Below are 23,833 nucleotides of genomic sequence, written 5' to 3'. Positions count from 1 at the left end.
CAAATCGCGAGTCTCCGTCACCTCGAAAATGGCGTCAATGCGTTTCACTCTGCACATACAGTCGGCACCGTTTGCATATCATTAGCGGGCCTGACCCGGCACTCTACAGGGCCTCCACGATTCTCCGCCTCCGATGGGCCGAGTTCTCGATGGCGCGGTTCACTTGTGCTTTTACAAATTGTGAAACTGGCGTGGTGGCTGCTGAGGGAGTAAGAGAGAGGGTACGGAAAATGTCGAACATGGCCATAGCATGCTGCAAGTTGCAGCGTTGGCCTTCTGCCAGAGCTGGGGGGGGGGAGTAGTGGAGGGTGGCCAGGAGGTGGGCTGTGGGGTCAGGATGGACGGACATGGAACACCATTGCTGCAGCCTGGCAAGGCAGCCATGCAGCTGCGTACACTGCTAACAGCCTGCTTATAGGTCATATAGGTGCCCTCTGGCCCCAGACGACCCATCAGCTGTATGAGCGCGTTCCAGCACAACCAGTGCCATCTTGTTGGCCGGGTTATGTATGTGTGGGGAATGTAACCTGTATGTGGGGCTGCAGCTTGTCAGCCTTCTGAGTGTCAATCACAGACCCGGAGTATCCCGCACCATTTTTCATTGGAATTGAGAATGCTCCATGCGGCACCACTGCTAACCCCTCAATGGTAGTGAAATCGGTCCAGGTTGGTGAGAATGTGTGGGTGAGTGAGGGTATGGGTGAGAGAGTGTGTGTGTGTGTGTGTGTGAATGAGTGTGAGAGAGTATGTGAGATCAAGCGAGTGAGTGTGTGTGTGAAAATATGAGTATGTCTGAGAGAGTGTGTGAGAGTGTGTATCAGAGCGTGTGTGAGAGTGAGTGTGAGAATGAGTGTGAGAGTGAGTGTGAGAATGAGTGTGAGAGTGTGTGTGAGAGCATGACTGCAAATGTGTGTGAGAGAGTGGGTGATGAATACAGGAATTTCAGATGTATTGTATTATATATATAGATGCAGTAAGGGTTAAAAGCCTGGGTTAGTGTGTGACTGCTGCAGTCACGTTATTAAAAATCCTGGTTTGAAAGGCAGCAGACTCCTTTTGGAGACAGGGGTGCAATTAAAATATCGTAAAGGTAAGGGGTGGGATTCTCCGTCGGCCGGCGCTGGTTTCACACCAAATCTGCATCGCCATGACAACAGCATCAATGCATTCTAGAACGCACTTACAGTAAACACCCTTGAAATATCATTAGTGGACCCGAACTGGTATTCACCGGAACATCCATGAGTCTCCGCCTCCACTGGGGCGAATTCCCAATGGCCACTTGTGTTTTAAAAATCATGAATCTATGTAATGAAACAGGTGCCGTGGCTACTGAGAGGGAGAGAGGGGGTACTGAAAGTGCCCAACATCACCATAGTTTGCTGACAGTTGGCCAGGGGACTTTTGCCAGGGCTGTGGGAAGTAGCAGGGGGTGGCCAGGAGGTGGGCTGTGGGTCGTGGTGGATGTGCATGGAACACCATTGCCGTGGCCTGCAAGGCAGCCATGCAGCTGCGCACACTGCTGACTGCCCACTATGAAATTAAGGCTACAGGTCATATGAGTGTTCCCCCAAGCCACCCACATAGGTACACTCTGGCCCCAACCGACTCACCAGTGGTATGGGCAAGCTCCAGCACAACCAGTGCCATGTTGTTGGCTGGGATGGTGTGTGTGTGGGGAAAGAAGTGTGTATATGCAGATGCAGCTTGTCGGCCTCCTAATAGTCAATAGCGAAACCGGCGAATTTCACATTGGAATCAATTGTGTTCCACGTGGCGCCAGTGGTAGCCCCTCCGCAGTCACTGAATCAGTCCATGTATGGTGCCAGTTTTGCTGTCGTGGAAGTCAAAGAATCCTGCCCCGTGGTCAACATGGAGAATCCAGCCGAAGATCAAGGGCGGGATTCTCCGACCCCCCGCCAGGTCGGAGAATTGCCGGGGGGGTGCGGCATGAATCCCATCCCCGCCGGCTGCCGAATTCCCCGGCGCCAGAGATGAATGAAATGAAAATCGCTTATTGTCACAAGTAGGCTTCAAATGAAGTTACTGTGAAAAGCCCCTAAATCCTGCTGTATCCTCTGACAGTCCTCATCGCTATCCGCAATTCCACCAACCTTTGTGTCGTCCACAAACTTACTAATCTATCTCATGGGAATTGCCAGCAGATGAAGCAGCCAGATGTTGGGTTTTGGAGTTTCAGTTAAGACAGGAGCAGTTTCTTAGGCTGGCAGTTTAAACAGTAGCTTGAGACAGGCAAGAATCTGCAAGCTGGGTCCTAAAGGATATCACTTTCATAAAGTGGTTTATCCGAGACATCTCGTTGCAGCAAGCATTCCTGTGTTGGCTAATTGTACTTAAAAGTGAATTTTGACCTGAGATAGGTTTTGCTTGAGTGGAGATAAAAGATAGCAGTTCGGATTTAGTGTTTCATTGTCATTGTTAAGCATTGTTTAACTGGTAATTGTAAGTATTTTCTGATGTGATGTTAAAGATATTTTAGTACTGTGTAAAGATTGTTTTAATATAACATAATCCCTGTTGCCAGACTCCTAAACTCTTATGGACTGATCTGATTAACACTACATCCCTGTGTGCTTCACCCGATGCCGGTGTTATCTAGTTACATGGTGTACCTTGTGTTGCCCTATTGTGTATTTTCTTTTATTTCCTTCTCTTTTCATGTACTTAATGATCTGTTGAGCTGCTCGCAGAAAAATACTTTTCACTGTACCTTGGTACACGTGACAATAAACAAATCCAATCCAATCCAATCAATAGTCTAATCCTGCTTTCTCCCCATAGGGGCAGCACAGTAGCACAAGTGGATAGCACTGTGGCTTCACAGCGCCAGGGTCTCAGGTTTGATTCCCCGCTGGATCACTGTCTGTGCGGAGTCTGCACATTCTCCCTTTGTCTGCGTGGGTTTCCTCTGGCTGCTCCGTTTTTTCCCCACTGTCCAAAGATGTGCAGGTTAGGTGGATTGGCCATGATAAATTGCCCATAGTGACCAAAAAGGCTTGGAGGGGTTATTGGGTTACGGGCTAGGGTGGAAGTGAGGACTTAAGTGGGTCGGTGCAGACTCGATGGGCCGAATGGCCTCCTTCTGCACTGTATGTTCCATGTCTTTGTCTATGTCATAGCCTTTGATCCCATTCTCCCCAAGTGCTATATCTAGACGCCTCTTTAATATATTCAATGTTTGAGCATCAACTACTTCCTGTGGTAATGAATTCCACAGGCTCACCACTCTTTGGGTGAAGAAATGTCTCCTCATCTCTGTCCAAAATGATTTACCCTGAATCCTCAGACTGTGACCCCTGGTTCTGGACACACCCATCATTGGTAACATCTTCCCTGCATCTACCCTGTCTAGTCCTGTTAGAATTTTATAAGTCTCTATGAGATCCCCCCTCATTGTTCTGAGCTCCAGCGAGAACAATCCTAACCTAGTCAATCTCTCCTCATATGACAGTCCTGCCATCCCTGGAATTAGTCTGGTAAACCTTCGCTGCACCCCCTCGAGAGCAAGAATATCCTTCCTCAGCAAAGAAGACCAAAACTGCACACAATACTCCAAGTGTGGCCTCACCAAGGTCCTGTATAATTGCAGCAACACATCCCTGCTTCTGTACTCAAAACGTCTCGCAATGAAGGCCAACATACCAATAGCCTTCTTTACCACATGCTGCACCTGCATGCTTACCTTCAACGACTGGTGCACAAGAACACCCAGGTCCCAATTTACAACCATTCAGGTAGTAATCTGCCTTCCTGTTTTTGCTTCGAAAGTGAATAACCTCACAATTATCCAAATTATACTGCATCTGCCATTGATTTGCCCACTCACCCAAACTGTCCAGAACATGCTGTAGGATCCCTGCATCCTCGTCACAGTTCACCCTCCCACCCAACTTGGTATCATCTGCAAACTTTGAGATGTTACATTTTGTGAATAGCCGGGGTCCCAGCACCGATCCCTGTGGCGAGGGAATGGGATCAAGACAAATGTGGGGGTCAATGGGCTGACAGATAATATCGGTCCATACTCAGTCCCCAAATAGGAATCAGAGTATTCAACAAAGTGGGGAGTGATGGATGGAACATTTGAAGTTCAGTGAAAGGTGGGACTTGGAAGCAAAGTTGGTGAAATCTTGTGTTTGAAAGCATGTGAAGCAGCATTGATATAGTGATCAATTGTCACAGAAAAGAGATGAAAAAGGGGACTAAATGGAATAAAGAATGCTTTACATAACTCACAAAAATTCAGGCATAGCTAGGACCAAGGCAGTTCCCACAGCAACACCAAGCAAAAACGGGCATCATTTTCTGATTATTTTTGGAAGTGTCAGCTCCGACAGGAAAAGCGGGTGTAGCCCACCCGGAGGCCAGCCTGTGACATCATGCTAGACCTCTGAATGAGCCCGCCCGGCAGCAACCTAGGCTCCTGAGAGTTATGGGCTCCGTTCTTAAATGGCATCGCGGTGTAAATAACATTAATCATCCTCATGGGCATAGACCGCACCTCTCCTTACATGGGCGGATGTTACAACGCGGAGGCCTGCTAATTACATCACAACGTACATAGGTCACTGGTGGGGACAATCAAGAGGCAAATTCCTGCAGGCATAAAAGCCGCTTTGGGACTCCTGATTGACTCTCCGCCTTCGCTGCTAATCATTTCGTGATTAATTTCAGACCTTTTTTTACTGACTTGAAATTTCACCATCTGCTATGGTGGGATTTCAACTCCAGTCTTCCGATTTTGTTTGCAGTCTCCAGGTTACTAGTCCAATGACGATGCCACTGCACCACTGCCTTGCCAGGATTTATTGAGGGTTGTTTTCTTTTAACAGAGGAGGCGAAGGGGAGAACTATTTGAGGTGTCTAAAATTCTTGACAGGCGAGAAGAAGATGGGAAGGAACTATTTATTTGTGGAGAGTGCAATAAACAGGGGGCAAAGATTTAAAGTGGAAGGGTTTAAAGGGACGATGAAGATAATTTATTTCACCCAGAGGGTGGTGGGGATCTGGAACTTACTGGGCTGGATTTTGTGTGTTTCTGATGGGTGTGTGTTCGGCAGTGTCGGCGGGGGCCCAGAAAATAGAGTTGGTTCCCAGCTCACCACCTTCCCACCTATCTGTGTGGAGATGGTAAGTGGGCGGGTGCTGAAATTGGTAGCCCACTCACCATGTTTAAAAAAATAATTAAAGGTCAACTGAGCTTGTCAACAATCCAATTGACCCTAATGACATGCTGGCCACACCATAATACGGCTGGCATGGGCAGGCATGTACGTGTGGGGAGCCCGTTTAAAAAGGGTTTTTAAAAATGCAGGAAGGATGGGTGGCGGGGTTGCACTATCATTGGGAGATGCCCTTAGCACATTGTAGGCAGCCCACCCTTGCCAAAGATAGTTACTCAACCTCCACCCTTTCTTCCTACCTGGCTGGGTTATAAACACCAAACCCCACAACTCACTCCATAAGCTGGCCAACAGCAACACCACCCACTGAACACCCTGGACCTACCATGCTCCGGGACCCATTGGGCCTTCTTCCTAGGACTAGTTCCTGAGGCAGCATGATGGCACAGTTGTTAGCACAGCTACCTCACAGTGCCAGTGATCCGGGTTCAATTCCAGCCGTGGATAATTGGCTGTGTGGAGTTTGCCCTTTCTCCCCGTGTCTGCGCGGGTTTCCTCTGTGGACTCCGGATTCCTCCCACAGTCCAAAGATGTGCAGGTTAGGTAGATGGGCCATGCTAACATTGCCTGTTAGTGCCCAAAGATTAGATTGGGTTGCGGGTTAGTGCCGAATAAATGGGCCAAATGGCCTCCTTCTACACTGTAGAGATCTTCTTCTATGGTTGCAATCCTGGCAGCCTCTACTACTGAACTGAAATTACCCCTTAGTGTTCAAAGATGTGCAGATTAGGCGGGGATAGGGTAGGGGAGTGCGCCTAGGTACGGTGCTCTTTCAGAAGGTCGGGACAGACTCGATAGGCTGAATGTCCTCCTTCTATGGATTCTATGGAATTCTTAGCCTGCCGGTATTGCTGGAGTTGTTGGCTAGTAGCTCCCGAGAGGAGGACTTCCTCAGGGGTAGGATTCCCACCTTTAGCAGTTTAGCAGCGCACAGCCACTTTCCTTCGCTGGCCCCATCCCCAACTCCTCTATATTGCAGCCCAGTGTCTAGAAGGGTGATTGAGGCGGAAACCCTTCTTGTATTGAAGTAAGATTTGGCTATTCACATGAGGTGCAGCAATATTGGGCTACAGACCAAGAACTGAAAAATGGGATTAGGATAAATAGCACTTTTTCAGCTGAAACACACATAATAGGTTGCATTTTGTTCTGTTCTGATTCATTCTATCAATCCATATTCTATGAGAAAAAAAGATATGGGCTTAAAATATTCGACCTCTGGGCGCATGCTCTCGGTGGACCGGGAAGCCAGTTCGAAATGGTTGCGATTAGCCCTGGAACGCGTTTTTACGCATTGCTGGCCAATTAATGGGCAACCAGCATAAAACATGCACTAGGAATGTTTCAGTACTGTTGGGGAGGACAGGAAGAGGGTGGGAGCTGAGAAAAGGGTGGGTGCAGGTTGGCGCTTCTGATGTGCTCCCTTGGGGGGGAGGAGGGGAGGGGCAGCCCATCTAGAGCTGTCTCAGGGATCCGCAGACCTGTAAAAAGTAAATCATGATATAAAAACTATGCAAACAGGCAGCACGTTGAAACACAAACTTCAGTCTCTGGACAACTTTTCAAGTTTTATCTCAGCCCTGATGTTCCATCTCGCCCTGGATCGAGGTTGAAGCTATAATGTAATGGCCGCCTGGCCAACTGGCTACCTGCCAACCATAAAAGCAGATGGGCCTCATAAAATTGCATTCAGTTGGCCCCTCAATGGGCTAAATTGCCTGCTTGATTGTTGGCAGGCGCTCTTCCGACTCTTGCTTATGCCCTGACCCAAATATTGCGAGTGGGCGTTGACGCGGGCCTTTAGGCGGGCTTCCACGTCGGGTGCGCCCACCCGAGCAATGTAAAATTCTGGCAATGGAGTTAGCCACTACCCTTCCCCTCACACAAATCCAACTTTTCAAATTGCATTCAGAAAGAATCATGACAAACCTATTTTTTATTGAAACAGCTGGCAAATTAATCTCTGGAGTTTCACGTTGATATAAAGCTTGTGTCTGACACAGCAGAAAAATATATCAGTATCATGTTTCTGGGAACATGCTGCCAATGCTGATGGATTCTGATGAAGTAACCTAATTAAAAGTACAGAAGGTTCAACAATGAAAATGTTTCGGATTTGACCTTCGCATCATCCCGAATCAAAATTTGAAAGTTTGCTTCCTGAGTCTTTCTATTCCTTTTCTCTGTGTGTGGGTACTTTGCTTTCTTTAGTGGCAGTGGTCCTGTGGGTGCCACTGAATTGCAGGGTAGGGAATCACACACTTCCCTTCTATTTTAGTTGGAAGAGAATTTAATTCTGGAATGCTCTGTCTAATGGTTGTTCCTTTGCGACATTTTCTTCCCCAGGTAAACAACTTGCATTCATACAGAAATGTTGGGTGGGATTCTCCGATCCGAGTTTTCCCTGCCACTCCTGCCAGCGAGAATGGAAAATGTGGCATTCAGCCGAAACTCCATTCACTGCAGCGGGACCGGAGAATCCCGTCGGCGGGAACGGATAGAGAATCCCAGCCATTGACTGAGAAAAAGTATATTAAGACAGGCATGAATTTATACAGTGCTTCCCACAACCTCAGGACATCCAATGTGTTCACTGTTGTATTGTAGAAAATGCAGAAGCTCATTCATCAGTCAAACTCGGAGAACTAGCAATATGAGGACCATCACATCATCTGGTTTCAGTGATTCTGGTCGAAGAATAAATATTGGTCCCCGCACACCTGGGGCGTCCCCTGCTCCTCTTTAAAATATCCCCCCGGGAATCTTCATATCCACCTAACAGATGGGACCTCAGTTTAAAGTCTCCTCTGAAAGAAGACACCAGTGACACCTCCATACTGCAGCCACGTGTAAGCCTAAATGCATTGGAAAGGGTGCAGAGGAGATTCACCAGGGTGTTGCCTGGGCTGGAGTGTTTCAGCTCTGAAGAGCAGCTGGTTAAGCTGTGGTTGTTCTCGCTGGAGCAGAGAAGGCTGAGGGGGGATCTGATTGAGGGGCATAGGTTGGGTGGAAAGGAAGAAACTATTCGCCATAGTGGAAGGGTCAATATCCAGGGGGCATAGATTTCATGTGAGGGGCAGAAGGCAGAGAGGGGATTTGAGGAAAAACCCTTTTCACCCAGAGGGTGGTGGGAATCTGGAACTCACTGCCTGAAAGGGTGGTCGAGACAGCGGCCCTCATAACATTTAAGAAACATTTAGAGGGGCACAATGTAATTAGAATAAATAGGTGCTTGATGGCCAGCGCAGACACGGTGGGCCAAAGAGCCTCCTTCCATGTTGTCAAAACTCTATGCCTTTATGCAGTGCTCAACTCACTGGAATGGGATTTGAACATAAAACCACCTGATGCAGAGGCGGGAGCATGACCACTGAGCCATGGCTGATACCAAGGCTCTTCACAGAGGTGTGAGGTAAAAGAAAATGGACACTCAAGGAGAGCTTAGGATGGGGAGTAAGGAAGAATCTGGTCAAGGGGTGTGTTTTAAGGAGGATGGAGAGGTTGGGGGTTGGGGGTTAGATGAAGGACATTTCAGAGCATTTAGCCTTTGTAAACCGAGGGGAGATGAGCAAGGGGGGAATGTAAAAACAAATGAAGCGTTTGGGATGGAGGTTGCGTGGCTGAGCAACATGGATGGAGGAGGCTTTACAATACAAAGACGAGAATCTTAAACTTGAGTTGTTGGGAGCCAGCAGTTGCTCAATGAGAATTGGAAGATAGAAGCAGGATGGGATATGGGCGTGAGTGTTCGATGACATGAAGTTTAAGGAGGGTGGATGATGGGAGTCCAAAGAGGAGAGAGCATTGGATAACCTGTTCCTGAAATCTCATAGACATGGGTTTCAGCTGTCAATGAGAGCTGATTGAAACATGTCTCCATTCTTTGATTTCCTTTTCATGAATTGCGTGCTGATGAAGGTGAAGTGTATCAATGTCAAGGAATCAAACATTTCCTTCCTTGCCTGCACCAATCATTCACGTAGCAGCTAAAGAACGGACTCCTTGCCAGTGTGGACTTTGGGCTGGCCCTGAACCAAGAGCTGGTCTTCGGATCCCATCAGCACAACCGGGAGAACCTCACTCTGCCGAGCACTTCTGAGAACCCATACGGGGATGTTACAACCATCATGGAAGTCACGGGGTATGGACTATCAAGTTCCCTGTGACCTCAGCAGAGCATGAACTTGTCCGTTAACGGGCGGAGCTTCCCCTTAACATGGAGAGCCTGTCTCGCATAAAACACCCCCCAGCCTAAGTGAAGGTCAGGGCGGGAGAAACATTCGGGGAGTGGAGTAGAGTAATCACTGGATAAAAACAAATTACTGCGGATGCTGGTATCTGAAACCAAAAAGAAAATGCTGGAAAATCTCAGAAGATCTGGCAGCATCTGTAGGGAAAGAAAAGAGCTAACATTTTGAGTGCAGATGACCCTTTTTCAGCATTTTCTTTTTGGGATTCGAGTAATCATCTGTTTCATTGAACCTTTGTTTATGCCTCCTACCTTGTGGTCATTCTGCTCGGATCGCAATTCTGGCGACTTGGATCAAGTAGAGCTGCCGACCGCGCCAATTTCTAAGAACTCAGACCACTTTTCAAAGGCCTCAAGAGACTGCTTTTCAGCCAGCAGTCATGCCTCATATTGGGCAACTGGAATCTTGTAAAGCAGGTACGGATGATTGGGGCCAATATGTGGAGCACATATGCCTTTTTTGAACAAATGCCATAATTGGAGACAAACGGCAGATGGTCTTCCTACTAACGGCTTCATAGATAGATTCATAGAATTTACAGTGCAGAAGGACGCCATTCGGCCCATCGTGTCTGCACCGGCTCTTGGAAAGAGCACCCTACCAAACCGAACACCTCTACCCTATACCCATTACCCAGTAATCCCGCCCAACACTAAGGGCAATTTTGAACACTAAGGGCAATTTATCATGGCCAATCCACCTAACCTGCACATCTTTGGACTGTGGGAGGAAATCGGAGCACCCGGAGGAAACCCACGCAGACACGGGGAGAACGTGCAGACTCCGCACAGACACTGACCCAAGCCAGGGATCGAACCTGGGACCCTGGAGCTGTGAAGCAATTGTGCTAATCACTATGCTACCGTGCTGCCCTCGGCTTGTGGAGGTGCCACATATAGCATCATCAAAAGCCTCACCTGCCCCAATGCCCCAGATACGCGGTCTCTCACTGCCCTAGTGGCTTTCTTAGGTGAGCACTTCAACCCAAAGCTGCCCATAATAGTCTGCTGTTTTCAATTCCACAAGGTACCCAAAGTAAGGGCAAGTCCATAACCAAATTCCTAGCCTGCCTCCGAAAACTCGCTTAGGTTTACGTTATGGGACCGTTTGGTTTGCGGGATGTGACTACTCAGCGGAAACCCCTGGCCGAAATGTGTCTGGACCTGCAGAGAGCGGTCGAGATTGCCATATTCCATGAAAGTGCGGAGAAACGGGTGAAGGAGTTGACGGTCCTCAGTTTGGGACGCCTGACCATACGTCCCATTTTGGTCTGTAGCCACACCTGGTGGCCTCAGATTGACACCCGAGATTAGCCCAGCAGTGCGCACCATGCCAGGAGCACCAGAGACTTCCTCCAGCAGTGCCCCGCCACTTGTGGGAATGGCCAGGTCGGCCCTGGTCCCGCCGTCAAGTTGACTTCTATGGGCCGATCCAGGGGTTGATTTTCCTGGTAATCATCAACGCCCACTCCAAATAGATGGAGGTACACCGGATGCAGGTGATGACCATGAAGGCCACGGTCTAGCGGCTTCGCCAAATGTTGAGCATACATGGCATCCCGGATGTGCTCATTTTCAACAACAGAATGGCATTTACCAGAATCAAATTTGGCTCTTTTATGCCGACCAAAGGGATGTGCCATATGCGCACTGTTCCAAACCACCCGCCCTCGAACCGTTTGGATGAACGGGCAATCAAAACATTTAAACTAGGAATGAGGAAACAAACCATGGGCTCCCTTGAAATGTGTTTGGCTCATTTTCATTTTTGTTCCTGGACCACACTGCAACCCAGGACGGGGGGTCGCAGCATCGGAACTGTTCATGGTTGAGTTTACTGATCTTGGACATTGATGTGAATGTCCGCTGCAGGCAGGATCAGTTCGAAGTGGACACGGCCAAGCTAACGCCCTTGCGCTAATTTTCACCAGGCGACTCGGTATACATCTGAAACTTCGGCGATGGAGCTGCATGCGTCCCGGGCGTGGTATTAGCCCAGACGGGACCAGTCTCCTATTGACAAATGTTGAATTCTTTACCCGTCAGTCTGGCCTCAATAAAACTCGAGATGGATTTGTAGTCATAGTATTAATTATTTTTACCCAACTTGCAAGTCTGACTCGCTTCACAAAAACCCAGAACACAAACTGCCTCCTGGGTCATCAGAATCGAGTGCTATTAGAGACAAAGGAATCTCTACAAATATATTCAAATAGCATCAAGTTTCACATACACGATTCCCATAGGTCATTCTATACCCCTCCTGACCTGGCCATACATCCTAATTGGTTCACTTCTCATTCCTTAACCCTGGCCTCTTGTTACCCAGCATCCTTTTCTCCTCCTCAACTAGACACCCATCCCCCTTCCTTGCCATGCTTTCTGAAATCCTTTGTCTGTGAACTCACTTGAATTAGACCGGCCTACATCTACATTACTGTAACTAATATGTTTAAACTAGCTATCTTATATCACATTCGTCATTCCCTCCTTTTATCATTTCATGATAACCTATCTATTCAACCCGTAGCTACGGCCCCTCATCTAAAACGATTCATCGCTGCATTTCCAATTCCTGTTGTAGCCCCCCTTCATCCGCTGCACCCTCGTGGATCCTAACAGCCAAGATTCTAGGGGCGTCTATCTGTTCCAGTGCACCCCGCATTCTACCCATCACGCATTTAAGGATGGCCAGGCCCACAAAGATGCAGCCGAGTGCCACTGCTAAATACATGGCCATATTTATCAACCAGTCCTTCCAATCTCCAAATCCCCAGTTACCCCAAGAGCCAGGGTCCTGCATTCCGTCCAGGTGATCCCGTATGCAATCCATAAATTTAGTGATGTTAGCGATTAGGTCTTGAACTCCCATGATACACTTGCCCTGCACCATGGCGCATACCCCACCCCCATGGGCCAGAAGATAGTCAAGAGCATACCGGTTCTGCATTGCAAACAACCGCAGCTGGGACAATTCCTTGGTTATTGCCCCGAGAGCTCCCAAGGTTTCGTTTCCCAGGATGGTAAGGCCACAAATAAAATAATTCCTATCGCTGACCGCCAAGGAACCCCCCACGCACCCCCAGTGTCAAGACGCTCAGAGTTCCCCATCCGGCTGAGTGGCCCCGGTTGGGTGCGAGAACCTGAGGTTTTTTCCAGTTCTCGCAGAATTCAGCTGAGACTGCCTGGCGGGTTAACCGATTATGCAGCATCCACGCCGAGGGGCAGGGGACTGTGGTAGGGACTAGAGTCCCGATAGCAATTTGGCGGGGAAATGGGGGTGACAAAACATTGGTCGCTGTGCCATTAAAAAAAAGTAGTATCCTTGCTCCATGTACAGGCTAGCATCACAATCGGTTGTGTAGGGTTCCCAGTTTATCCAGCTTTGGAATGCCCATTCGGGCCTCCCAGCAATGCGGAAGTCCCTAGTCCCGACAGTGATATGAGAGACATTCGCCCAGCCACAAAGGAGCTGGAGGCCGGTGTTCAATGGAACGCAGGTGGTGTTGTTACAAACGCATTGGCCAGACGCCTGAGTGATATGACACCTCCTGTCCGTACAGGTGGGGAACAGACATGTTATATTTGTTTCCACCTCTACCAACAAACAGCCATACCCGTCACTGCTGAAACAATTCTCGTACGACCGGGAGTCCATATTGGGAGTGAGGTGGCGAGGTATGTACGCCCTCCACCGTTGCAGCCTATCATACAGTGAGTGGGAATTATCCCGAGGCAGGGGAAGGCAAATAGCCGGTGGTGCTCAACCCGGATCGTACCCGGACTTGCTCGGGCGGTGGCTCGGAATGCTGACAATGAACCACCGTTTGGGGAGTGCCCCAAAGCGGTGAAACAGAAAATAACCTAGACACCGCTGAGGGGTTCGGGTAGCAGACAACCCGTCCCTGGCCATACAAGCGGTGGTAAATCTGGTAGAAGAGATTCATACTGCCCAGGTTTTTCTCAGTCTGGGCCCTAAATGAATTAAGTGTATCTCCTGATAACCTACGTTCTAGTTGTACTCCCCTCCTTACGCGCCCCGTCCTCTCTCTAGTCCCCCTCTCTCTCTCACAACCTCTTCCTACCCTCTCCTGACGCTCTGATTTTACCTTTATGGCACCAATCTTAACACATCCAAAATCAAATTTACATGTACTCCAAAAACAAGGCAATGTCCATGTATGTTCCCTTCCCATCGCCGGGACCGGTGCAATTGCTTCATGAGACCTGCATTGTCCGTTAACCTGATGACCTTCCATGAGTCGATACCATGTCCTCGTATATGGGGGCAGCGAAGGACATCACCTCTGCATAAACAAAATGTCCTTGTAGTTTGGTTGGGGTTACAGATGTAGATGATATTTCCCTTTTCCATGTCCGTCGCCGATGTCACTCCAAGTGAGGTGAGGCCGAAGATCACACAGGTGGTGCGCAGCCACCCCATCATGCTTCACACCTGTAAAACAGCGCTGGGGAAGGGAGGCAGGTTAGTAACCGACCTTTTTACAGTGGTAGAGGTGGACCCAATTTACAGTGGTGGAGGTGGACCCAAGCACTCCGTCCCTCCACTTTAACTGCCGTGGGGGTGGTAAGGAGAACTTGGAAGGGCCCCTCCCATCGCGGCTCCAACCCTTTCCAAGTCCAATTTTTGACCATGACATAACTAACGGGCTGCACTGAAAGTGAGCTAAGTAATGGGGACGGTGGCGGGTGAGCCGTGCGGACCTGGCCATGGAGCTCTTTGAAGACCTTAGTGAGGGCTAGAACATAGGTGGTCATTTCTTCAGTCATATGGTGAAACTGAACCAGTCTGGGAACATGCAGGTTCCAGGGAGTTCTCAGGGGCCTGCCATAAAGGATCTCGGCAGGAGAGAGCCGGGCCGATCCCACAGGTGTAACCCGCAGCTGGAAGAGGGCAGCGGGGAGCAACTTAAGCCACGTCAGTCCTGTGTCTGCTCTTAATTTAGCCAATTTAGTTTTGAGGGTCTGATTGTGTCTCTCAACCAACCCGGCCGCCTGCGGTCTGTACGCACAGTGTAACTGCTGGCGTATGCCCAACTGGGAGCAGAACTCCTTGTTAATCTGTCCAATAAAATGAGGCCCGTTATCAGAACTTAACTGAGCTGGTATGCCATGCCGGGGAATGATTTCCCGCATCAGAACTTTAACCACAGTAGCAGCTTTATTATCGGTAGTCGGATACACCTCGACCCATCTGCTGAACACATCCACAATGACCAAAACATATTTATAACATTGACACGATTCTAACTCAATGTAATCCATTTGGAGCTTCTCAAAGGGACCATTGGGCAACGGGGTTTGCCCCATTCCACAAGGGATACCTTTGCCGGTGTTATATTGCTGACAAATCAAACACCGATTACTGATAGTCTGGGCCAACCCCTGCATTTTAGCGTGCCACCAAGTGTCCAGCAACAAATCACTAGTCCCCCGAGCCCCACAATGAATTGCAAAGTGTACACATTCGATGACCCATAAAGCCAGTACATCAGACATACAAGTCTGATGTGCTGACGTGGTCCATAAAGAGGAAACAGAATCATATGTACAACCTAACCATTTCCACATTTGTTTATCACTCTCAGGAACGTCCTCCTGTAACCTTATGACGTCTTGGATGGTTGGCATTGGCTTGTCAGAAGCAGACCTATTTATAGCAGATCGTTTAGTCTGACTTAACATTTTAGGCACCATCACTTGCTGAATTTGCACGGCTGTCCGCGCTGCACAATCTGCTTGTTCATTACCAACGTCAACTGGGGTCGGAAATCTGCACGGGCATAAGGAGGGCCTGCAGTAGGTCATTAACTAAACCCCGGTGGGATATTTCCGTGCTGGCCGAGATAAGGAATCCCCTATTCTTCCAGAGCTGTAGGTTGGCTGAAGTTGAGTGTGAATTGTTTCAGGGCCCCCAGATATTTTATGGAAGTGCTGTCTGGAGTGACTTGAAGTGCGTACTCTGTTGGATCTGAATGATCCACTGCCCTCCTTACCATAGGCCCCAGATCCTTGGCATGGTACTGGTCATGGACCTGACGTGTAATATGAGGGCCTACAGAAGCTGACTGTGGCCATAAATGTGGTGGTATTGTAACAAGATCAGCTGTATCTTCTTCTCCTGTGACCGTGGCTATAACCTTGACTGGCCATTCGGTCCCAATTAACGGCCGGTATTTGTCCTCCAACTCCCTGTTTTGTCCGGTTCTGTCATAGGCCAGGGTAACGTGATGCAGTGAATGTTCAATGTCTAACGTCCACCACTGGTGAGTGATAGAAAAAAAGCACTGTTGTCTCATCCTCCATGATTGAACCGTTACCCTTTCGTCTCCGCACTCTAGCTGCAGCTGGAAGATACACAGTAAATTTCGGGCCAACAAGTTACAGTCCAATCCAGTAGTCACCACAAACTGATGATCCGCAGACTTCTTCTCGTAAGTGACTGTCACAGGTTCAGAAATAGGATAATCACACACCTGTCCTTGGAACCCCGACAAATGCTGGGTGTGGTCGGAAAGTGGTAGTCGAAGCTCTGATTGCACTGAAGACATGGCTGCTCCAGTGTCAATTACAAATTGGCAGTGTTCATCTCCTATCTGCAGAGAAATAATAGGTTCCCTGTCCGATTGGAGAGTCCTTATGACTAAATTAGCTAGTCAATCCTGTGTTGGGAAAGGGTTTGCCTGGGAGAAGTCAGTGTATCTCGTCTGTCCTCCCCTTGGTGGGTACCCCCTCCTTTGGGTTGGGTTGTCTCCTTCTGCTGCCCATCTTTTAAAGGGGCATTCCTGGTGCCAGTGATCTGCACGGCCGCAATTAAAACATGCATTGTCCCCTTTATATCTGCCCCGTCCTCTTTTCCCAGTAGACCAATAGCCCCTCAGAGGAGGCGGCAGTTGTAAAGCTGTTGGTACATACGGTGGGCCATAAAGAGGAGCTGAGGGTCCATTTGGGTGGGTTTGATATCCTACCCCATGTTGATCCACCCACCCAAGGTCACAATATTGGGGTTCCAGCTGGTAAGCCACCGTTTCTGCCGCTGGTTGGGGTCTCAGATCATCCTTTTTCATTACATACTCAGTCTTGATCTTTGTAACTGAGCCTCCATCCTGGCCTGCACCCTCCTTCCAATAAAATCTGACTGCCCTGGCCATCTGAGAAGGGTCGTTCTCTGTCCAATTCATGTTACTACATTTCACGGCAGTAGCCACGGAAGGTGGTAGGCAATGCATTAACATAGCACAATATTGAGGAGAATTCTGACCATTTTGGTATGGCAAGTCGCCTGACTGCCCACGGTAGATTTAATTAAAACGTTCCAGAAATTCCTCTGGCTCTTCAGTCTTTTTAGGTTTGAGGTCGAAGATAGCAGAAATGTTTATGGGCTTTTGAAATGTAACATTCAACACATTCAGAATTTGTGCCCATCTATCATCGTCCAAAGCATGGGCTTGCTGGAGTGCGGCGTGGCTAGCATAATTCAAGTGATTGAGATGATTGCGGTACTCTGCTGGGGTTAAAACCTGCTGGACTAAGGCACAGAGGTTCCTAGAATCAGCTTGATAAACTGAGATGGTAATTCTCAGATAATCCACGAAAGCAGCAGGAGATTTCTTCCTGTCTGGGATTGCAGCCAGAATAGCCATCATATCACTGGGTCTCCATGGAAAATAAACGTCTATTGTGGGCTGGGCGGCGCAGTTACAGCGTCAGGGTTTGGTATTTTCCTAATCGGCAACTGTCTCAGAGTCTCACTAGGGGGCGCTCTAGCGGATTCCTCTGGCTCTTCAAAGACTTTGACGTCCTTCCCTGCCACTAGGGGGAGCTCCAGCTCCTCAGAACAATTCCCATCCTCTTTCTTTGTTCTCATACTTTTCTGTCCTACCATATCGGTCTGAAGGGATCTCGGTGGTATGCGTGACTGTTTCTGGATAGGATCAGGCCCCTCTCTCATTGTCCGAGATCGGGTCCTAGAGCTAACTGGGCTTGTTGAACAGAGCTCCACTTCTCTAACAGACAGCTAAGATGCTAAAATAGGACCCAAGCTATCAACCGAAGGGGCTGGAGAGGCTGGCATGATTTGAATCTGGGGAGCAGTGACTGGATATAAATTATGATACCCGGGTGGTTCCGGAATTAGTGCAGACAATGCGACTGGTGCAGTCGGGACTCTAGCCGATATGGTCCAATTTTCTAAGTCTTCATCTTCTGTAAATGCAAGGCCAGCCATTGAACTACGTAGCTCCCTTTTATTCTTTTACTCGAGTCCACCCTCTCTTTACATGCGCGTTCTTTTTTTGTTTTTTCTTTGAATGTACACTCTTGAAGATCTCCAGAGTTTTCTGGTTCCCCCTTTCACTAATTGGAATCCCCATTTTAAGGGCATTTTCTTGCCAACTTAATAACATGATCTTATCCCTCTCATGTTGACAATATTGTCTCCATTATCTAATTAACTCTTTCGCTCTCATACTTTGGCTCTCTTTCTTTTAAAATTTGCCTATTTATAACAAATGGCAATTTTTGCTACTTGGCAAAATTATTTAAAAGGTTTTAACAGTGTTCTTTTAAAACTTAAAATGTTTGAAAATTCAAATTGAATTACTGCAACCTGCAAGCTTAGCTCTGATCTCAACTCAGAACTGAATTTATGATTTGCTTAACACAAACTTGTATAACTTTTACAACTTAATTAATTCTTTATCTTAACAATTTTTCTTTTAACAAGTTTTTCTTACATTCACAAAACTGTTGGCTGCTATCAATGAGGGAGCAGTTAGCTGCGGTGATTTATACTGTCATCTATCAACTGTCATCTCCAGATTTACACTTTTTAAAATGGTGTCAGTGAGTTTCTTTAAGTTTCCATTAATTCACAAATAAAATGAGATAAACATTATTTCAAGTAATTCAAAGTTAAGATTCTGGCAATTTCAATCAATTGCTTGCTAAAATAATTAACTTTTATCAAAGAGGTGGAGAAATCCACTGGTTTCCTTTAATTAATTCAAAACGTAACTTTGCTGGAGTTTCACTGACTCGAGTGAAAGGTATCCAATTACACCGCTGTTAACCCTTTGAGAGACTTCTGCTTTAACTAACTGATGCGCAATCAATTACTCTCGAGACAAGGTGAGTCATAACTAATAGGCTTTAATCTGCTAGAACTGTTCCCCAGCAGCTTCGATACAGAAAGTGAAGGCTGCTGGGATGGCATCGGTTCTTATACTCCGCCTCTCAGGGCAGAGCTATGTACATCTGCCAATGGTAGACTCCTGGGTCTAGCCAATGGTCATCCACCTCTCAGGTACCACAAAACCTGGGATTACCACATTCACCCCCTGTTAAAAAAGAGCCCGGCGGGGTGATTTCCAGCGTTAATGTCGCCTTTCGCATGGTAGGCCCAGGTATGGAGGTGCCGTGATGTCGAGGGTAATAGCAAAGTGTTTATGGTGCAGCAATCAGTCGATAGGGTGGCCTGGTTGTCCTTCTGGAGTGTCTGGGCTTCGGCGGTGATCCTGATGGGGGTCCTGGCGGTTGCAACTCCGGGAATGTGGTGTCATCCTCCCAGGCAGCTTCATCACCCCTAGGCGGCGCTGTTGTGGTGAAAAAAGGCAGGGGGGCGCCTGGAGGGGGCGTTGGTGTTTGTTCGGGCCTCGGCGGGGCGGCAGGAGTACTGACCCTCCGGTCAGGTGCTGCGTGGAGGGTAGGGGTGGGGGCACTGGTGCGGGTACGCGTGGGGCTCCTGCGGGCGCCAGGTCCCGAAGGGAGACCGTGTCTTCGCGGCCGTCAGGGAACGCTAAATAGGCGTACTGGGGGTTGGCGTGCAGCAGGTGGACCCTCTTGACCAAAGGGTCTGATTTGTGCACCCTCACATGTTTGCGAAGCAGGATGGGTCCGGATGTCACTAGCCAGGTTGGGAGCGAGGTCCCGGAGGAGGACTTCCTGGGGAAAACAAGGAGACGTTCATGTGGTGTCTGATTTGTGGTAATACAGAGCAGTCACCGGGTGGAGTGGAGGGCCACCGGGAGGACTTCCTGCCAGCGGGAGACTGGGAGATTCCTGGACCGTAGGGCCAGCAGGACGGTCTTCCAGACCGTGCCATTCTCCCTCTCTACCTGCCCGTTACCCCGGGGGTTGTAACTGGTCGTCCTGCTCGAGGCGATGCCTTTGCTGAGCAGGAATTGACGCAGTTCGTCACTCATAAAAGAGGACCCCCTATCACTGTGAATGTATGCGGGGAATCCGAACAGTGTAAAGATACCCTGGAGGGCCTTGATGACTGTGGTTGTGGTCATGTCTGGGTAGGGGATGGCGAATGGGAACCGGGAGTACTCGTCAATCACGTTCAGGAAGTACGTGTTGCGGTCGGTGGAGGGGAGGGGGCTTTGAAGTCCAGACTGAGGCATTCAAAGGGACGGGAAGCCTTTATCAGGTGCGCCCTCTCTGGCCGGTAGAAGTGCGGTTTGCACTCCGCGCAGATTTGGCAGTCCTTGATGACTGTCCTGACCTCCTCAATGGAGTAGGGCAGGTTGCGGGTCTTGATAAAATGAAAGAGACGAGTGACCCCCGGGTGGCAGAGGTCCTCATGGAGGGATCGGAGGCGGTCCACTTGTGGGGTGGCACAAGTGCTGCGGGACAGGGCATCAGGAGGCTCGTTCAGCTGCCCTGGACGGTACAAGATCTCATAATTGTAGGTGGAGAGTTCGATCCTCCACCGCAAGATCTTGTCGTTCTTAATCTTGCCCCGCTGCGCATTATCGAACATGAAGGAAATCGACCGTTGGTCCGTGAGGAGAGTGAATCTCCTGCCGGCCAGATAATGCCTCCAGTGTCGCACAGCTTCTACTATGGCCTGGGCCTCCTTTTTGACCGAGGAGTGACGAATTTCGGAAGTATGGAAGGTAGGGGAGATGAACGCCATGGGCCTGCCCGCTTGGTTGAGGGTGGCCGCCAGAGCTACGTCAGACGCATCGCTCTCGACCTGGAAGGGGAGGGACTCGTCGATGGCGCGCATCGTGGCTTTAGCAATGTCTGCTTTGATGCGGCTGAAGGCTTGGCGGGCCTCCGTCGACAGGGGGAAGGCTGTGGACTGGATCAGGGGTCGAGCCTTGACTGCGTAATTGGGGACCCACTGTGCATAATAGCTGAAGAAGCCGAGGCAACGCTTTAGGGCCTTGTGGCAGTGAGTGAGGGGGAACTCCATGAGGGGGCGCATCTGCTCGGGGTCGGGGCCGATGACTCCACTTCGCATTACGTAGCCTAGAATGACTAGACGGTCGGTGCTAAACACGCATTTATCCTTATTGTAAGTCAGATTAAGGATATTCGCGGTCTGGAGAAATTTTCGGAGGTTGGTGTCATGGTCCTGCTGGTCATGGCCGCAGATGGTGACGTTATCAAGATACGGGAACGTTGCGCGTAAGCCGTACCAGTCAACCATTCGGTCTATCTCTCGTTGGAAGACCGAGACCCCATTCGTGACACCGAAAGGAACCCTTAAAAAGTGATAGAGCCGCCCATCTGCTTCGAAGGCAGTGTACTGGCGGTCACCATTACGGAGGGGCAGCTGGTGGTAGGCAGACTTGAGATCCACCATGGAGAAAACCTTGTATTGCGCAATCCTGTTCACCAGGTCGGCTATACGGGGCAGAGGGTACGCATCCAGCTGCGTCAACCTGTTGATGGTCTGGCTGTAGTCAATGACTATCCTATGTTTCTCCCCGGTCTTTACCACCTCTACTTGAGCCCTCCAGGGGCTGTTGCTCGCTTCGATGACCCCTTCCCTCAGCAGCCTTTGGACCTCCGGCCTGATAAAGGTCTGGTGCGGTCCGTCTGCTCCTGGTGGCGATGTGTTTGCAATCCGGGGCGAGGGTCACAAACAGGGAAGGTGGGTCGACCTAACGGGTCGCGAGGCCGCAGAGAGTAAGGGGGGATAGGGCCGCCAAATTTAAAAGTCAGGCTTTGCAGATGGCACTGGAAATCCAGTCCAAGGAGGGCGGCTACGCAGAGGTGCGGCAGGACGTACAGACGGAAATTGTGGAATTCCCTGCCTTGGACAGTGAGGTTCGCTAGGCAGAAGCCCTTTATCTCCACCAAGTGTGACCCGGAGGCCAGGGAGATCCTTTGGTTTACGGGATGGGTGACAAGAGAACAGCGCCTTACCGTGTCAGGGTGAACAAAGCTTTCCGTGCTCCCAGAGTCGATCAAGCACGACGTCACGTGGCCGTTGATGGAGATCGTCGTTGTAGCTTTTGCAAGCGTCCGGGGCTGACACTGGTCCAGAGTCACCGAGGCAAGCTGCAGTAATGGAGAGTTCTGGTCGGGCAGCATGTAGTCGGCTGTGCTGGGGGCCTGGGGCCCAATCCAAGATGGCGTCAGCCATGGGTCGCACATGGAGTCCGGGGATGAAGAAGATGGCGGCGGCAAGGGACAAAATGGTGATGCCCACCCGTCCAGCGTGGTGGGCAGGGGGCAAAATGGCCGTGCCCGCGGGTCGCACACGGCCTGAGAATAGCGGGGTGGCGGTGGGCGGCCGGGGCCTGAAAGGTCGGCTGCCGATAGTCGCTGGAGACCGCGGCCACGGCGCGGGCCTGGCAGACCCTGACATAGTGGCCCTTCTTGCCGCACCCTTGTCAGGTGGCGGTGTGGGCCGGGCAGCGCGGGCGGGGATGATACGCCCGCCCGCAGAAGAAACAGCGTTATCCGGCGGCGGTAGCGGGCTGTCTCACCGCGCAGTCTTGCGGGGTCAGGGGGAAGGTCTGAGGGGCTGCCGCAATGGGGTGCCACACAGCCCAGGGGGCCGCCGCGCATCAGGGAGCAAAAGCCTGCGCGTTTTTATACGCAACGTCCATGGACCCCGCCAGTTCCGTGCCTCAGTAAGTCTCAGAGTGTCCATTTCTAGGAGCCTTCGGCGGATATCGGGGGAGGTCATACCTGCCAAGAAAGCATCCCTGATCAAAAGTTCTGTGTGCTCGTTCCCCGAAACAGGCGGGCAGCCACAGTTTCGGACCAGCACCAGCAGCGCCCGGTAGAAGTCTTCCAACGTTTCCTCGGGGCTTTGCCTCCTAGTCGCCAGCAGGTGACAAGCGTAGACCTGGTTCACAGGACGGATATAATGTCCTTCTAGCAGCTCAATCACTGCAGCGTAATTCTCCGCCTCCTCGATCAGAGGGTAGATCCCAGAGCTGACCCGCGAGCGTAGAAGGTGCATCTTTTGTCTTTCCGTGGGTGTGTCAGCGGCCATGTCGAGGTAGCCCTTAAAGCACACCAGCCAATGCTTGAAGATAGCAGCAGAGTTGTCCGTGTGGGGGCTGAGCTGAAGGCACTCCGGTTTGATACGGAGATCCATCCTTTCAACTGAAATTGCAGCAGATTAAATTGATGCGCAATCAATTACTCTCGAGACAAGGTGAGTCATAACTAATAGGCTTTAATCTGCTAGAACTGTTCCCCAGCAGCTTCGATACAGAAAGTGAAGGCTGCTGGGACGGCATCGGTTCTTATACTCCGCCTCTCAGGGCGGAGCTATGTACATCAGCCAATAGTAGACTCCTGGATCTAGCCAATGGTCATCCACCTCTCAGGTACCGCAATACCTGCCATTACCACACTAACATGCAGCATCCAGTTTGTTTTAAAATTTATCGTTTCTCGCCACTGCAGTCCAAGGATACAATTTCAGCTTAATCAACTATAGATTTAAAAACACTCATGGGACTGAACCCTCATCCGATGTCACATCAATTCCAAAACACACACACATGGAATTAAACCATCATCCAATGTCACATCAATTCCAAAACACTCGTAGAACCAGACCATCTTTACCAGATGTCCCATCAGTTCAATTTTCTAATCCCCAGACTGACCTTTGATTTCGTCGAGACGATCTTTCCGTACCAACCGCGAGTGACCAGACCAATCAGACCACAAGAAGAGGGGAAAATCAATGCGCGGTCATTTTCCAGCTACACATTGTGGGCCCTTTTCCACTTTCCTTGTCCGAAATCAGTGTAATTCTGATTTCGCGGTTGGGCGGTAACCGTCATGAGAAATCCTGGGTTTCCAGCACCAAATGACAAATGTTGAATTCTTTACCCGTCAGTCCGGCCTCAATAAAATTGAGATGGATTTGTAGGCATAGTATTATTTATTTTTACCCAACTTGCAAGTCTGACTCACTTCACAAAAACCCAGAACACAAGCTGCCTCCTGGGTCTTCAGAATCGAGTGGTATTAGAGACAAAGGAATCTCTACAAATACATTCAAATGGCATCAAGTTTCACATACACGATTCCCATAGGTCATCCTATACCCCTCCTGACCTGGCCATACATCCTAATTGGCACACTGCTCATT

The sequence above is a fragment of the Scyliorhinus torazame genome, chromosome 14, assembly GCF_047496885.1.
Source record: "Scyliorhinus torazame isolate Kashiwa2021f chromosome 14, sScyTor2.1, whole genome shotgun sequence".
NCBI classification, from domain to species: Eukaryota; Metazoa; Chordata; class Chondrichthyes; order Carcharhiniformes; family Scyliorhinidae; genus Scyliorhinus; species Scyliorhinus torazame.
This window is presented reverse-complemented; position numbering follows the sequence as displayed.